This window comes from Pipistrellus hanaki (assembly GCF_964339955.1).
Source record: "Pipistrellus hanaki genome assembly, chromosome: 18".
Classification (NCBI taxonomy): Eukaryota; Metazoa; Chordata; class Mammalia; order Chiroptera; family Vespertilionidae; genus Pipistrellus; species Pipistrellus hanaki.
Window position 1 is genome coordinate 15,115,674 of NC_140520.1, and position 16,473 is coordinate 15,132,146.

At 36.4% G+C, this 16,473-nt stretch overlaps 1 long non-coding RNA gene across 1 annotated transcript in view; it reads right to left on the bottom strand.

The window, feature by feature from the left end:
* LOC311612773 overlaps positions 1 to 16,125 on the bottom strand; it is a 34,560-nt gene extending 18,435 nt beyond the window's left edge. The window contains exons 1-2 of the long non-coding RNA XR_014793349.1: positions 15,761 to 16,125; positions 8,772 to 8,884 (exon numbers count right to left, since the gene is read on the bottom strand). This is a non-coding gene — a long non-coding RNA (uncharacterized lncRNA). The remainder of the gene's footprint in view (positions 1 to 8,771; positions 8,885 to 15,760) is intronic.
* Positions 16,126 to 16,473: the final 348 nt, after the last annotated feature.

Consider the following 16,473-nt stretch of genomic DNA (forward strand, 5'->3'; position numbering starts at 1 on the left):
TATTCTATCCTACATTTTGGATCTGTAAACAATGTTAACCATTTAAATCTTATAAGTCAGCATCCATTTTATGACCACTGAAATGTTTAAGCCATCTGCTTTGTACAAATGTGGGTTCTCAGTGATAAAGATTAGGGGGGGAAAGTGGTGGCCCTTAGTTAGCTAGTTCTTAATATGTTCTGTTAGACTTTTTTCCCCCTAAGAGTTTGATTACTTTATACTTTGTAAATTTTTTGAACAAAATACAGTTTATGGACAATTCTGCAGAACAAATCACTGAGTTTCTTCAATGATGACTTTTGTTTCATCTATACCCCCACCTTCTGCCATTCAGTTATTGGGGGGAAAAACTTGAGACAACATTATCATTTCATACAAAATGTTTCAGTAAGTATCTCTAAAAGATAAGAATCTGTTTAAAAAATTCATAAGTGAAATAACACTTTTAAATCCAGGAAGGGCAAAAAAAAATTATTTAATATAATCAAACTTCTAGTCAGTGCTGAGATTTTTCTGATTATTTTATCTTTTCTTTGTTTACAGTTGGTGTGTCTAAATCAAACAAGGTTCACACATTTTTTAGTGGCTTTGTCTCCTGTGTCTCTTTCAAATTTTGGGTTCCTTCTTATTCTCTTTCTTATTTTCCTTGTTATTTATTTCTTGAAGAGACTAGTTGATTTGTTCTATAATTGTCCATAAAGTGGATTTTGTTTTAAAAAATTACAATATACAAAGTAATCAAACTTTTAGGTTATTAAAACTGGGGGAAGAGGGTATGTGTTGTGTGATGTTCAGTGTATTAGCCTCTCTAAGTAAAACTTTTCATACTAAGAGGTTATTCTTTTAAAATACTGTACATCTTAAAAGTCTAGCAGTTCAAAGTTTTTGGAAAATAATTTAAAATGTTAAATTCTATAACCTAGTTTGCTGTGGGGCATTGTTATAAATATACCTCCAGCTAAAACTGAGATGGTATTATTCTTTATTTAGTACTTTATGTCTTGATAATTCCAAATGTTTGCATCATTTCAATATATAACTTAGTGATGGATATGATTGCAATTATATTACACATTTAAATTATAATCTGTATCAGAAGTCTACTGCTCCCTACCTGACATCTTTTCAGCCTCACCTCAGATTCCAGTCCTGGGAACTTTCACTCACTTGAGCTGACAGCATCTCACCTCAAGTGTGACCTGCTTTTGATTTTTTCCCTAGGGCTTCCCTGATACCTCAGCATGGGATGCCAGCATGATGCCACTTGGCCAGCATCCATGGGCAGGTGACCCTCAAAGAACAGCAGAAGAGAGACCATGTATAAACACTTCTGTCGGCCCCTGGGTGGACAAATGTGAGAGCCACACTATGTGCCTCGCAAATAATCCTGGTAAGATCATGCCCTTTGCCCACAGAGATGACCAACTTGAGAATATACCTTTGTTTTGATCTATGCAGAGCAAGAACTCCAGAACTTTGCAAAGTATCTCCCTTGAGTATTCAGCAGAGTACTGATTAGTACAGGCATGTAAGGAAACATTTTGAGCCAGGGGGGAAAACCTACCTGAAAAGTTTAGTGGTAATAGTGCCTGTTAATCACACAGGGCGAGGAAGAGTATCTGCTCTCATCACTTCTAGAAAACATCATAATCACAATGAAGTAGGAAGAGTACGCAGAAAGGTCTTACCTTGGTTGTTGTGAATAATTGTTCTAGATTAAATTCTCTGGTTCTATCTATCAAATCTTAAATATGGCACTCAAAAAGATCAAACTGTTTCTAAGTAATTCAATTGTATTTAGAAGAAAGCTAAAGAATATGTATGGGGAAACAAAAATATTCAGTATCCCAAAATATAAAATTCAAAATGTCTGGCACCCAGTAAAAAATGCCAGGTATTCCAAGAAGCAGGAAAATACAATCCATAATGAGGAGAGAAAGCAATCTAATGAAATTGACACAGAACTGACACAGATGTTTGAATTAGCAGACAAGGATATAAAAATGGTTATTGGAACTGTATTCCATATGTTCAAAAGTTATGTAGAAGCATAAAAGATATTTTAAAAAATGAATCAAACTTCTAGTGATGAGAACAAAAATGTCTGAGATTAAAAAAAATACACAGGATGGAATTACAACAGATAGCATCTTGCAGTAGGAAAGATAAGTGAACTTGAAAATAAAGCAATAGAAACTGTCCAAGATAAATCATAGATAGAAAAAAGAATTTAAAAAATAAATAAAAACATCAGTGGATTGTGGGATACTTTTAATTAGCCTAACATAAGTGAATCTAAAAGAGATGTTGGGGAGACAGAAAAAGCACTTAAAAAAATAATGGCCATTTTAAACCTTTGATGGAAACTATAAATCCAAAGATCCAATAAACTCAATTAATTCCAAGCACAAGATAAATAAAGAACACAACACCCATAAAGTTTAATCATAATCTTTATGGAAATATTTTTTATCACGAATTCAATGTCTTTGTTAGATCTAGAGCTATTCAGATTATCTATTTTTTCTTAAGCAACCATTGGGAGTCTGTGTCTTTCAAGGAATTGGTCCATTTCACTTAAATTGTTAATCTGGTGAATTTTACCAATCAGTAAAGGAAGAAATAATACCAATTCTGCACAAACTCTTTCAGAAAATCGAAAAGGAGAGAATACTTCCCAAATTATTATTTGGTTCCAGTATTACTCAAATACCAAACCAGAAAAAGACATTATAAGCAAAGAAAATGATAAACCAATTACATTTATGAGCAAAGATACAAAAATTCTAAACAATATTTTACCCAAACAAATGAAACAATACCAAAAAAGGTAATATATCATTAACAAGTACAACTTGTTTCATGAATGCAGAGCTGGTTTAACATATAAAACTAATCAATGTAATTTACCATATTAAACTATAAAAGAAACCTATGATCATCTCAAGAGATGCAGGAAAGGCACTTGACAAATCCATACCCAAAGGCACTGATCAAAACTCCCAGTAAACTAATAATAGAAGGAAAATTCCTCAACTTTATGAAGGGCATCTATGAAAGACCTTTAACTAACAGCATCCTTAATCCTTAATGGTAAAAAATTAAATGTCTTCCTCCTGAGTTTATAAATTAAACAAAAATGTTTGCTCTGCCACTCCTATTCAGCATTACATTATGGAGGTTCTAGCCAGTAAAATATAGTAAGAAAAGTAAAGAAATGGCATTCAAATTAGAATGGGAGAAAAAAAAATGTATTCACAGACAACTTGTCCTCTATGTAGACAAGCCAATAGAATCTATGAAAAAGCTACTAGAACTATTAAGTGAGTTTTAGCAAGATTACAAGATAAAAAATCAATATACAAAAATCAAATTTTACTTCTATGTATTGAAACAAAAAATTAGAAATTAAATTAAAAAAACACATAATTCATAATAGCATAAAATATGAATTACTTAGGAATAAAACGGACAAAAGATTTACAAAACCTTTATACTAAAAAGTACAAAATATTGCTGAAAGAAATGAAAGAAGACCCAAATAAATGAAGAAATAAATTGTGTTGGTAGAGATATCCAATGCAATTAAGATGTCAATTTTCCCCAAATTGGTCTATAGATTTAATAGATTCAGAATCACATCAGACTTCTCTTTTACAGAAATTGGCAGGTTGATTGTAAAATTCATATGGAATTGCAAAGAACATAAAATAATCAACTGATCTTTGGAAGAGAAGAATAAAGTCTTTATACCAAAAACTTGTTTTACAGCTAATTAATCATGACAGTATGCTCATGACTGGCATAAAGATATAAAAACAGATCAATGGAAAAGAAAACAGTCCATCAATGGAAAAGAAAACAGAAATAAATCTGTGTATATATACACAACTGATTTTCTACAAAGATGCCAAGGCAATTCTGTGCAGAAAGGATACTATTCAACAATTGGTGCTGGAGCAACAGAATACCCAAATGCAAAGAATGCATATGGTCCACAGCTTTTACCCTAAGCACAAACTAAAAAAAAGAATCATACACCTAAATGTAAATCCTAAAACCATAGAGCTCTGAAGGAAAAACATTTCCTAGATAGGACACCATAAGCATAATCCATCACACAAACAAACAAAAAAAGATAAATTGTACTCCATTAGCATTATTAGTCCTACTTGCTTTTAAAAAAATATATATTTTATCTTTATTGTTGAAAGTATTACTGATGTCCCCATTGATCCCTTTTAGCCAGCACCTGCCGTGCAACTCCAGGACCTTACCACACTATTGTCTTGTTCTACTGAAGAACACTATTAAGGACATAAGAGAAAGCCACAGACCAGGAGAAAATATTTGCAAATTGTAAATCTCGTAAAGAACTTATATCTAGAATCTAGAAAATATACTTAAAACTAATAATAAGAAAACAACTAATAAAATGAACAAAAGATTTGAACAAACATTTCACTAAAATATGCATATAGTAAATAAGCACATGAAAAGATGCTCAGAATCCTTAGTTATTAGAGAAATGGAAATTAACATCATATTACTACATATGCATTAGAATGACCAAAACTAAAAAGAAGACCCCAAACTGAAAAGAATGACCATATCAAGGATTGGTGAGGTATTGGAGGACCTGGAATTGCTGGCGGATATGAAAACTATGGAAACATTTTATTTTTTTTATTTTTTTAAAAATATATTTTATTGATTTTTTACAGAGAGGAAGAGAGAGGGATAGAGAGTTAGAAACATCAATGAGAGAGAATCATCGATCAGCTGCCTCTTGCACACCCCCTACTGAGGATGTGCCCGCAACCCAGGTACATGCCCCTAACCTGAATCGAACCCGGGACCTTTCAGTCCCCAGACCAACACTCTATCCATTGAGTCAAACCGGTTTCGGCTATGGAAACATTTTAGAAGACTGTTTGGCATCTTGTTAAAAAGTTAAACACAAACCTACTATTTTCCAGCCATTCCACTCCTAGGTAGAAATGAAAGCATACAGGGTAGGGTAAAAGTGGGTTTACTGTTGTGAGTACACACCACACAAATTTTATGCTTGTATTATTATTTATTAATGATTGCATTATTTTCCATGCAAACAACTGTAAATCTACTTTTGCCCTGCCCCTGACTGTACATAGAGACTTGTCCACAAATATTAGCTTTATTTGTAATAGTCAAAACTAAAAAACAACCTAAAATTCCATCAACAGGTGAATGGACAAATAACATATGCTTTAGCCATCCAATGAAATACTGCTCAGAAATATAAATAAATGAACTACTGATTAGTGCAACAATAAGAATGAATCTCAGATTAGCTAAACTGAGTGAACGAAGCCAGACAATAGACAGCATGTGCTGAATACTTCTATGCATATAAAACTCCAGAAAATCCAAACTAATCTATAGTAATAGAAAAAAGACCACTGGTTGTCAGAGGAAGGGGGAGAGGGAGGAAAAGGAGGGACTACTGAAGGTGAGAGGACATTTGGTGAGTCACTGACATGCTTGATTAAACTCCCTTGATTATGTCAGTGACATGCATTTACTCATAGGTCAAAACCCAAACTGTCCACTTTACATGCAGTTTATTGCTTGTCAGTTATATCTCAGTAAAGCTATTAAAACTATCACCGAACTCACCGAAACCGGTTTGGCTCAATGGATAGAGCGTCGGCTTGGTCCCGGGTTCGATTCCGGTCAAGGGCATGTACCTTGGTTGCGGGCATATCCTCAGTAGGGGGTGTGCAAGAGGCAGCTGATCGAAGACTCTCTCTCATCGATGTTTCTAACTCTCTATCTCTCTTCCTTCCTCTCTGTACAAAATCATTAAAATATATTTAAAACAAACAAACAAACAAACAAACAAAAAACTATCACCGAACTCAATTCTGTTTACCTGTCTTTTTCATAGCCCCAAATTATCCTTAATTAAACTTTGCTTTCTGTTGCCTAATAGCTCTCAGATAATTACTTTTCATTTGAAATTCTAGAAAAGAATGACCTAGCTCACAAAGGCCTTAAGGATATTGCCAGTGCTGCCTAACTATTAATAAAATATAAGACTATTTCTATAGTTTAGTTTTTATGTTTCATTATTTTCATATCAGGCTAAGCAATGAATATAAATCAATCACTTTTAAATTATGGCTGGAATATATCTTTCCAGGAGCTTAAGAGTCACCAACTTATATAAACTATGTGCCTGAAAGACAAGATACTTTGTACATATTAGTTTCATTCACTCATTTATTCAAAAAAGGGATAATTATTGAATCTCCAGTATATTCCAAGCACTGTGTTTGAGTGCCTACTATATACTAGGCACTGCGCTTAATACTTAGTCCTTAATAAAAATTCTTTCATTCAGATATTTATTATCAATTTGCAGATTAGCAAAGTGAGGAACAAAGATGTTAAATACTTGCCTAATTTTACTAGTACTTATCTAGGATACAAAAAATTTTGGAAAAGTAACTTTTTTCCTATACAAAAATTAAAAATTCCTTCCTCCTAGTAATTGATCTCTCTCTGGTTTGGGAAAAGAACACGTAACAGATACACACACGGGTGTGGGTGTGGGTGTGGGTGTGGACACTCGCGCGCACACACACACACACACAGACACACACACACACACACAGTTTTTTAAAGAACTTTGCAATTTTTTTTTAGTTGTGTCACTTCACTCCCAGGCACATTTTCGTTCATTTTACACTGTAGTTTCAAGGTTGTTATAGCTTCAAACTCTGTCTTGTGAGGTGAGGTGGCCAAGAATATAGAGGAGATTGGTTAGCAAATGTCAATAATGTACTTCAAAGGGGTTGGGATATATAAATTGAAAGTTGTTATTCTTCCTGTAATAGAAGAATTGGTTGAAATGTTGAATTTCCTCTAATGAAAGTTTTTAATACCTTTCATTGGTAAAATGGGTTACTGCCAAAGAAGTCTAAACAACCAGTGGTTTGGTGGATGGTAAGGGTTTCTGCAATAACACCTGAACAGCGGGAGGTGCAGGTAGTTTTCAAAGTAAAATAGGACTGAAAGCAAAGGGTCATGCACCTTGCAGTAAGGTGAGATATCAGTTATGCCCCATGGGCTGTTCAAAGAGGCACAGCAGATGTAAAGAAGAGGAAGCTGGAATGGAGCCACATAACACATGCCTTCATTTCATTCATGGAGCACAGAGCAGATGGCCCCTTACTTTGATGAATGATCAGAAGGGAAGCCCATGGATTCATAGAGAATAGGAGCGTACAAAGGCTTTTAGGGACCATGTGTCCAGGAGAGCTCCAGATGGGGTGGTTAGCTCCCTCTTCTCACTCTCAGATCAAAATCCAGCATAAAATCCTAAGGACTGGCCACAGATAGTATCAAATGATAGATGGTATGAAATGAATGCCCTCCTCTTCATCAAGCTTCCATTCTTTTTGCTCTCTTTGTTCCAAACATTTCTTCTCTCCAAAAATACTTGCTTTCTGTACAATCTGAACCCAGCTCTCCTTCGGACTCTGCTCAACTCCACATCTCTAGTTTTCTCAGTCCACAGTGATAGTTTCCTCCTAATTCCCAAATTACTCAGTTTATATCAGCCATTGTTTCTTTAATGAATAATACATGTAACCTATGATATTTTTATTTATAGATAAACTTCAGGATTTAACTTGAAGTCTAAAGCCATTTTTTAATTCATTAAACTTCTGCTGAGCACAGTGCCTAGACTACAGGAGATGTTACTATATTTTTTGTGCCAATAAAAGTTGTAATAGAGATTTCTTGGCACTTTCAGTATTTAAAAAAAAATCAGATTGATAGCTCCTGAGAACAGATTGAAATTGAGAAACACTGCCCTCTGAGAAAAGCCATATGGAGAGCCTGGACTATTTGGAAATGATAATAAATATGCTGTATATGTCAGGTATTTCATGTACAATTGGCAAGGACCCATACAAATAAGAGAGCATCTTTGGATGCGATGAGGAAAATAAATAGCCCCAAATTGGGGACAACTGGCAGTTCTTGGCCCTCCTATTACTCTTGATAATGTTCTTTTGTTCATTAAGACTTTTTGGTTCGCTAGTGACACAAATCAACTCTAACTGGCTTGTGCAATAAGAGAATTCCTTCATTCACAAAGTCTGGAGCATACTTAAAAGTCAGAGAACTGACGGGAGAGCCTCAGGGTCTTTAACCAGAACCAAAGTCACAGATTCCTCTATCTCCACTTGACTTTATTCAGCAAGCATATTCTCTCCTTATATCTATTAGCAACCCCAATAAGCACCATCCAGTCTTGGAAACCTCAGGGAATAGATTAGTCCCAGGGAAAGATTAAGAATAATATTTTTCAGATCATGTGCCCCCTTGAGACAATCATAGTAACCAGTGAGATGTAGACCCGGAATTACCCACCTGATAACCCTGTGGCCAGGAGACAGTGTTTGTTACAGGAGAGGAGAAACAGAAAGCTTATTTTCCAACAAAAATAATAACCTTTCACAGGCTGATACAGGTGTGGCATTTATCAATGCCCTCTGTCCAGCTAGGCTGAGACAGTGTATTGCTCACTTTCAGATATCACTGATATTCTGAGGGATATCAAATTTCCCAAGATTCTGTGAGCAAAGTGAGTTTCTAGGTTACCTAGGAACCTCTAGAATACAAGTCTATTCAGGAAGAAGATTAAGTAATTCTGTTAGTGATGCCTGACAACAGTGGTTATCAGGATGGTACCAGAAAGAAATATATTTCCTTACCTTGAAGCTGCTGGAAGTCCTATAGAGCGGACACACAGGTGACATGAAGAGTAGTAAGGGAACATATGTCATGGAGGCATCATTCCTTTTGAACTGTCACACTGATGACATATCTGCTGAAGAATGTGTAAAGACAAATGAAAAGCAGTCTAATCTTTTTGGTTCTCATTGCCTGAAAAAAAAATGTTCTTGCTACCATCACATTTAAAACAGCGATTTTCAACCACTGTGCAGTAATAATTTTTAAAACATGCAATACCTGACTATTCAGTCAGGGGCACTGACCTCCTTTCCCTTAGATTATCTAATAAAAAATGACAACAGCCAACACGACCATAGTTACCAGGTGTAAATGAATAAATTTTTTCCCTTTTTTTTGTCAGATCAGCAAAAAATTATATTCTTTGGTGTTCTGAATTTTAGTAATTAGTTTAATGTATACCTTGAGTTGAAAAAGTTTGAAAACTGCAGTGTTAAAAGATAGCAAACATTCTAGAGAAAGTATGAATAGCTTCAAACATACTAAGATAGTCCTTTTTATAAAATTTACTTTTCCAAAGATTAAAAAACCATGCCAAACTGATTGAAGACTCCAGTTGAGAACATTAAAACATTTATTGTGCAGCATTGTAACTTGTATCTGAAAAAATAAGCATTTGACCACGTTCGTTTCTAAGCATATACAACTGTCACGGAAGAAACAATTAAGAAATTCGCTTTTGCATCCCATTGGAGGCTCACTTCTGTTTTGGAGAAGTACCCTAGCTATGGGGAATAGCCCCTCCATTGGCTGTTACTCTGTTTCTTGGCTTCTTAGATAGAAACCTCTGGCTCAAACTAAATCATTCCATCTTTAACCATGCTGTAAGCAAAAGTTTGTCAGCTGAGATAGTTTCTTAGCTGTTACACACATGTTCAAACCAAAAAAATAAAAAATTGAATTGTTATGATTCATTCTTATCTGAATGGGTCTCCTAAGAAAAGATTACTCCGAGTTTCTGCCTACTTGCTTTGGGGCCTCCTTCCAGAAGCTTATCTTCCTGAACCCCTTTATTCTCAGCAACCCAGAGCTTCCCAAGGTTTCTATTCAGAGGTTTCAACTTCGTTAGTTTCTAAGGAAGTTTAAAGTCTACCCACCACCTGAATCTTTTCCCTCCATGTCTATGAGGCAGATGTAGTGTTAAATTGCTACCCCATTTATCAAACAATGACCCCTCCTTGGGACTCCATGATGCTCTAAATCACAGTCTAAATGGCCGCATTTTTGTTAATTAGTCAAGATTAAAGAAAGAAATGACTGATTTTAGAAAAGTATTCATATCTAACAGCCTCAAAATTCAGAAGTAATGACTGAAAGCTAATTATAGAAAGTCTGAAAGGGGTTATAATTCTTAGGCTTCGATTTTTAAATATATTTTTTATTTTCTTACAGAGAGGAAGGGAGAGGGAAAGGGATAAAGAGTTAGAAACATCGATGAGAGAGAAACATCAATCAGTTGCCTCCTACACACTCCTTACTGGGGATGTGCCCACAACCAAGGTACATGCCCTTAACCAGAATCGAACCTGGGACCCTTCAGTCCACAGGCCGATGCTCTATCCACTGAGCAAAACTGGTTAGGGCTGATTTTTTTTTTTTAAATCCTAAAATTCCATGGAGTGTTCTCCAAATTATTAAAAATCCCTTTTAAGGAAGTGAAACTCAATGAGCTATTTCTGTACTCTTTTCTCATTCCTTCACTGAAAAAAAAAAAAAAGTATTTTTCTCATTATATGAATAAAACTTCCTCTGGAGTATTTTCTCCTTCCCTTTATTGAAATACTAGTGGCTCGGTGCACGAAATTCATGCACGAAGTGGAGAGAGGGTTACCTCAGCCCAACCTGCATCATTTCTAATCGGACATCCCTCTTACAATTTGGGACTGCTGGCTCCTAACCATTCACCCGCCTGCCTGCCTGATCATCCCTGCCTCTGCCTGCCTGATTGCTCCTAACCTCTCTGCCTGCCTGCCTGCCTGATCGCCCCTAACTGCCCTCCCCTGCCTGCCTGGTTGTCCCAACTGATCTCGCCTCCAATGGCCCTCCCCTGCCAGCCTGATCTCATCCCCAACTGCTCTCCCCTGCTGGCCAGTTTGGTTCTGATTGGTCAATTTCTATGCCAGTCAGCATCAAAAGCTCTGCCTCCTAGGCAGCCATTGGCTCCTCATAGTTCACACAGATTTTGTTCTGATTGGTCAGTTTCTATGCCAGTCAGTGTCTCTGGGCCTATCTCTGTGCATGATCAGAGAGGCGGAGCTGATCAGCAACCCCAGCAGAGGCCTGGAGAGAAACAGAGGCGTAGCTGCTGGCAAAGCCAGGAGAGAAAGAGAGGCAATGGCTGATCAACAGCTGCCATGGAGGCTGTGGATCAGACCCTGGCTTTCTCTTCAGGCCTCTCTCTGGGCCTGATGTGCAGTCAGTGCTGGGTTGCCGCACCCCCACCAGTGGCAGTCAGTGCTGCCTCGCCACGGCGACCCAGCATTGACTACAGGACTGTCTTCTGGTTGGCCGAGCCTTTAGTCGTTTTGGACATTACGGACCCTGGGCTTTTAAATATTAGGATACAGGAATCATCAATGTACAACTTCATCCATATTCTCAAAGGAAACATGGTCATGTAATGAGGAACCAGATCCAAAACAAGAAATCATCCCAACCCTTAAAAACCCCTTGTGCTTCTTTCCAGTAATTCTCTACCCTGGGAAGCAACATTCTGCCTTCTATCATATGTATTTTGGCCCTTTTTTTGGAAATGCATATCCCTGTTCAATATATATTCTTTGTATCTTTCTTCTTTCACTCAACATAATGTTGAGATTAACCCATGTAGTTTGATTATTATTGTTGCTATTTAGTACTTTCTACATACAAAGCACAATCTATTTGTCCATTCTGTTATTGATGGACTTTTGTTTTGTTGTTGTTGTTGTTTTTCAGTTTTGGCTTGACTATACAGTTCTACTATATTCCTTCCTGTATTCTCATGCCTCTATCAGAATTATTTCTCTTCTCCATGAAGAACTCCCATTACAATTACCTTTCGTGAAGTTCTACTGATAATGAAGAATCTTGGTATTTAAATGTCTTTATTTAACCTGAACTTTGAAAGACAATATTATTAGATACAGAATTTGAGGTAGGAAATTCTTTTCATTCAGCTATTTGAATATGATTTCCATTATTTACCAGCTTCCATAATTTTAACTGAGACGTCAGTTGCTTTCTTACAGTTTCTTTGAAATAAAAATTCTTTTTAACTGACTTTGAGGTTTTTCTCCTTCTCCTTGCTTTCAGTAGCTTTTTTATGATTTTCATTCATGTAATTTTCTTCATATTTGCTACTTGGCATTCATAACACTTCTTAAGTATTGGCTGGATGTTTTTCAGCAGTTTTGAAAAATTATCAGCCATTATCTCTTCAAATATTGCATCTGCCCCATTCTCTCTCCTAGAATTGCACTTACATTGTCCTATATCTGTTATCTCAGTATTTTCCTTTGTCTCGCTATAAAGGGATATATTTTATTCTGGATAATTTTTACCTTCCAATTCACTAACTATATCTTGTCTATGTCTAATCTGCTATTAAACCCATCTACTGATTTTTAAAAATTAATCATTGTATTTTTTTATTCTAGAATCCCAATTCAATTATTTTTACAGATTCTCTTTCTTAAAAAATTTTTCATCATAGCTATTTAAAAGCCCATGTCTGATAACTCTAATAAATGTTTTCTACAGGTCTCTTTCATCCCCCATCCCCACCCTGAATGTTTTTTCACTTCACTTTTGATCATTTGACCTTCCCTAATGGAAAGGCTAATAATATTTTATTAATTGCTAGTGTTAAGAATATAATATTTTTAAATAGTTTTAAGTTTTTGTTGAGGTCAACTTCCTGAACAGGGTATTTTCTTTGCTTTGTAGGTCATTTTATTCTAATCTGTGGGACTAAAATGACTTTAGAGTTTGTTTCAGTTTCTGAGGGGCTGAATTCATTCTTAGTTCTAATTTGTAATCCTTTGGGGGGGAAGGGGGGTCCCAAATGAATGTCTAATTATTTAGCACATCCTTAACACCTTCACAAACTCCAATTCTAATTTTTGTTCCTTCAATTTCATAAAACTGCTAAAACCTGCCCTCAGTTTCTCAATTTCTTGGCTCCTCTTAAAGTTGGAAATAGCTTGATAGGAAAAACAGCTCCAAATGTTAGGTTCATCTCTTTGTTCTATTATTTTGAAGTTATTGGTGCCTTCCACCTCTCCAATGCCATCACAATTATTTTTTTAATTTATCCAGATGTTAAGTTGCTATTGTAGGAGTGTTGGTCAGGTAGAAGCTATTCAGTCATAGTTGGATGGGAAAATTAATACTCCTCTAGAGATTATTATCTTAACATTGATCATATCTAGACTGACTTGAGCAATTTCTAATAGAGTGTTTAATTTATTAACATTAAGGAATGACAAGGTTCAAATTAATACTTAGAAATAATACTTAAGAAAAAAGTCTTTTAAAAACAACACTAAATATGAGTTCTTATTCAGACTGCTAATGGGCACTTACTTTTAAATTTAAACTCTTTACATATTACACTCTTAATAATGCAATGATAAACATCTATGGATATATACTTTTATGTCATGATGTCCTGAGTAAACTTCTAAAGGCATATTTTCTTAGTCAAAGTTATGAACATTTTTAAAACTCTGCCACATTTTGGCCTACTGTCTCTAGAAAGATTCGGCTATTACGTGGTAATAATTAAACTTAATTTTCTGTGTATCTAAAACTTTGTAATTTTTTAATTTTAGAAGAGACAGGAAAATATTTTTATCTTGGAAAATACTTTTCCCTACCCATTTAGCTATAAATTTTTATAACGGAAATTTTTATTTTATTCTTCACACACAGCAAAAGAAATCTTTGAGCATTATTCAAAATACGTCAAATTTCATCCATAAAAGGCCATTTATTCCTGGCAACATGTTTGAGTTTATAATATCAAAAAGAGGGTTCCCCAGAAATTCACATTATAACCTTAAATGCTTTAATAATTGCTGAAGTACAAGGCTTGTGAGCAAAGACTAACAATCAGAAAAGTATTTAGAATTTTGCACATAGTTTGTGTGACATGACAATGCTCATGCTCTTCTGTTGCCACCCACTGGAAAGCTCCATTGGAGATGTTTAATACGGGTCAATATATGGCTTGGTTCATTCACATAAAGTAGAAAAAACTTGGGTTCTGCACTTTGGAATGACAGGACCAAACATCGTGTGACTACCTCTTTAAAAGCTAAAGAATAGGGGGTGGCTGATTTCAAATTACCAGACACGTCTATTATATGAAGTGCTGAAAGGGGAAAGAAAAACAAATAATAAAGTTACAAAACAAAGTTTATTTTATCAAAATTAAAACCGCTTCCTTCTCTGCACTTCAGAGTAACCTTGAGATGGAATGGGCTGAGGATTACATTGCTATAATCCCTTAGCAGTTAGTTCCACAGCAGGGGGTGCTGCTATAGACAAAATTATAGGGTTAGGAATGTTCACAATTCAGTGACCTGATTGGCTGGCTATTCCTCAGGGCTCTTGAATCAAATATTTATACATCTAAATGGGAGCAAAGAAAGGAAAATGGTTCATAAAGAGAGTCCCAGAGCATGTATTATTGAAATAACAGATGGAATATTATATTTTTGAAACATTCTTTCTATAAAGAAGTCTTTTGAAGTGTGTTTTGGTAGGATAAACTGAGCCAAGAGTGTTGGAGAGAGACAGAAAAAAAAATGGTTTTATTTTCAAATGGTTGGTGTCAGCAGTGTGCTAAGTTAGCACTTCCCCAAAACGGCACGTCTCAAATGCACTGCTGGGCAACGTGTTTGCAAAGTCTCTGCTTTGCATGGACGTCCCAGGGGAGGAATCATTCAGAAAACACTTGCTTGTTGCTGCTCACTTTGTGCCTAGAGTCTCCCAGACCTTGACCTCTGAAATCTTTGCCGAGGGGGGATGGCCCCTACCCACTGATTTTCCATGTTTCCTAAACTGACTGAAGCCTAAGCTAACATTCAGGACATTGTCTCATAAAAGCTACTGGCCACCTATTAGCTGAGATTTTTGGTAACAAGCAGATTAAGGTTGTAAATTTTAGGCCACATGGGCAATATTGCTGAGTCATCTACAATAGTAGGGGTTTAAGAATAAAAATGGAAGCATGTAATATAAGGCAAAAAGCAGGAAAGCCAGGCAGAAGGCCAAATGAAAAATGTATCATATATGCTTTATTTTCCTCTACGTGGGAGTCTGAATCCATGACAGACTCAATAGTTCAGAAGGATTCTGCTGTCTTTCCAGGAAAAATACCCCATTACTAAGCAATCAGTTAAAAAGCTCCATGGCCAGTCCAACTTCTCCTTCATTTAGCTCTCAGGACATGGTTCAGGACATGCTAGTCTCAGCTGTGGACTCGATGAGCTATATGATGATGAGATTTATGCATGACAAATGGCAGTTACTCTGGCCAAGGAAAGGGAGAATTCACAGGAACACAATTATTTTGACTTTATATCCAGGCATGATCTCTATCCATGACAGGGATCTGAATGTAATTCCTGGTTAAGCTATTGTTATGGGGTACAAAAGAAAGAGTATCCTGGGACAAGGGGTAATGCTTATGATGTAATAAATAAAGGAAGTTTATTCCTGTTGGAGCCTAAGCTATTGATATTTGCTGACTGGGTGATCCACATATTGATATGAGTTTTACGATTTGATTTTTTGTACAGGCCCTGAACATCAAACAATAGCCAGTTGGCAAAGGGTAAAAAGCCAGTAACCTATGGTTTCTGAAAAAATCACAGTGTACAATCAGATAGCAATCTCTATCTATAGCCAAAAGAAGGAGGCTATAAGAGAAAGAAAGAGAAAGCAACTTGTTTCCACCCACCTGTGGGGCCACATCAGAGCAAAGTAAGCAATGGCTCCTTGGGCGATAGCATCTGCTCAGGGAGTTGACTCAGAGAGTGTCAGAAGCTCAGGGATCCAGCGGCAGCAGAAAGGACTCTTGGCAGAGCTGCTTCCTGCACCTCTTTTGATCACAGGGCTCAGGCTTGGAAAGGTTCTCACCAGTCTTGTGGTTTCCTGGTCGTGCGTCAATACATTCTGGCTGAAATACTTCACTTCCTTCGGGCCGGCCCCTCCACCAATGGCTCTTGGCTCCATGGTTCACTCTCTTCAGCTTTGAACTAGACTCCAAGGACACTGCTGGCTGCAGCAAGAACCTTGAACAAGAGGCCTACAGCCGGATGGGAGCCCTCCTCTCTTTGCAACGGGGATCCTAAGTGGGGGAAAAAATAGGTTTAATAGACTCACACCAAAAGTCCTTCTGTAGAATATTATATGTGGTTCCCACACAATTTCTTTTAAAAGACAGTGTGCAATAGAATCACCTGGACAACTGGTTAAATTATAGAAGTTCCCAGTCCAGTCTCAGGCCTTTTAAACCAGAATCTCTGAGTGAATACTGGGAGTCAGTGTTTTTAACAATCTCCTTCACAATTCTGACACACAGACACTGCCTACTATAATATTATAGACCCAATTTCATAAAGTAGGAAACTCAGGCTCAGAAAAACAGGTCCTAACCACAGAATGTTCCTG